The sequence below is a fragment of the Aristolochia californica genome, unplaced genomic scaffold, assembly GCF_029961685.1.
Source record: "Aristolochia californica isolate CCGP_79_NKW_82.1479 unplaced genomic scaffold, dmAriCali1.0.hap1 SCAF_500, whole genome shotgun sequence".
Lineage (NCBI taxonomy): Eukaryota > Viridiplantae > Streptophyta > Magnoliopsida > Piperales > Aristolochiaceae > Aristolochia > Aristolochia californica.
In genome coordinates, this window is record NW_027182216.1 from 11,371 (window position 1) to 13,271 (window position 1,901).

Below are 1,901 nucleotides of genomic sequence, written 5' to 3' on the forward strand. Positions count from 1 at the left end.
CGTATAGTAGATATCCCAAGTTATCGGTGTAAACCCCGAGATATTATTACTACGAGAGATGAACAAAGATCCAGAGCTCTGATTCAAAATTATGTGGATTCATCTCCCCGCGAGGAATTGCCAAAACATTTGACTCTTGACTCATTCCAATATAAAGGAATAGTAAATCAAATAATAGATAGTAAATGGATCGGCTTAAAAATCAATGAATTACTAGTCGTGGAATATTATTCCCGTCAGACTTAAACTTAATTAAAATAAAATAATTAAGCTTTGGACAATACAATTTTGTCTACCCTGTTTCACCAAACAAAGTAAATAGAACTAAGTTAAGGGATTTAATCCGGATTTTCCCCCATTTTCGTATCCTTTTCGTATCCCAAGTGGATCCGCGGTCAGATTCTCATTCCTTGTCCACCCTTTCCGATCCGATATTTTATCTACCACAGTAATTGGCAATAGAGAATCACTAGAAAGCAAAGGCCCTACTCTTGGAATAATGGTATCCATTGTTATTTGATACATTGTGGTTGGTAACGTTGGTAAATTAGGTGTAGGTCAAGGTACGGAAAGAGAGGGATTCGAACCCTCGGTAAGCAAAAGCCTACATAGCAGTTCCAGTGCTACGCCTTGAACCACTCGGCCACCTTTCCCACAGAATCTTAGGATTATTGCCCGGAAACCCGGTGAATAGCGAGTCATTCATATTATTTTATTGAATTTTTTATTGCAATACAATAAAGGTACGACCGATCTATTATAAATCGAAAACTTTTCGTCAAACAAAGATCTTCCTTCGAGGCTCGAGGGATAAAAACACATTTTTTTTTATTTAATATTAACTTAATATTAAAAAAACTATCTATTCATCTTTGTCAAGACGACGACCCTCTCCATCTTATTCGGATATTTATACCGTATACCGGATTAAACAACCAATGAATTGGGACGAATCCACAAACTCTATACTATACTATAGTATTTTATACTATGGTTATATTTAGAGGTCCATAGGAATTAAAAAATTCCTTTCTAGTTTCAGATTTATCAACAACAACTCTTCTCATGAGCTATCCCATGGATCTATTATTCCCATGGATCTATTATAAATAAATTCATGGGTCGCCCTATGATTTTAATATTTCCATTGTATTGTTTTGTTTGTGGATACGCGCTATTCGCCCAAAATGGATGGGTTGGTTATTCTATTTTCATCATGGAATGCTTATTTGATTCTTTTGACTCTTTGGGTAATAATAAAAAAAAAAAAAACTCCTCGAGTTAGATCAGAATTTGTAGGAAAATTTCTTGGATTCCTTAACTTCGATAAAATAAAGAGTAAGAGTTCTGTTCATTGGTATACCACATTGGACTGAAATCCAATCTGATTCCAATATTTCCTATCTATCCCTGTCTTAAAAGGGGCAATTTTGAGGGTCTTTTTTTTTTTACAATTACTCTGTTTTTATGTGATTTCGTACTGTACAATTCCTTTGTTTATGGGAGCATTTTCCCTCGAGGGAGAGGATAATGAGAAGAATTATGGAATGGGTTGTAAACTATGCCTAGATCTCGGATAAGTGGAAATTTTCTTGATAAGACCTCCTCAATTGTAGCCAATATCTTATTACGAATAATTCCGATAACTTCAGGAGAAAAAGAGGCATTTACCTATTACAGAGATGGTGTGATTTGATTCGTTTTTTTTTTATTTATTTATTAATATTAAAATTTATATATATTCTAATTATATAATATAATTCTATTTATTTATATTTACTTATTATATTATATTATTATATATTGGATTTGACCTCTTTCAGTCTTATGAGAAGGGGACATGGTTCAGGACACAAAAAAAAAATTCTTTAAATAAACTTCCGCTTGGTGAAGGTGAAGTT

At 33.3% G+C, this 1,901-nt stretch overlaps 1 non-coding gene across 1 annotated transcript; it reads right to left on the minus strand.

Moving 5' to 3' along the window:
- Nucleotides 1-566: 566 nt before the first annotated feature.
- On the minus strand, nt 567-653 carry TRNAS-GGA (transfer RNA serine (anticodon GGA)). Its single transcript has one exon. It is a non-coding gene; the product is annotated as a tRNA-Ser (tRNA).
- Between the last annotated feature and the right edge of the window lie 1,248 nt (nt 654-1,901).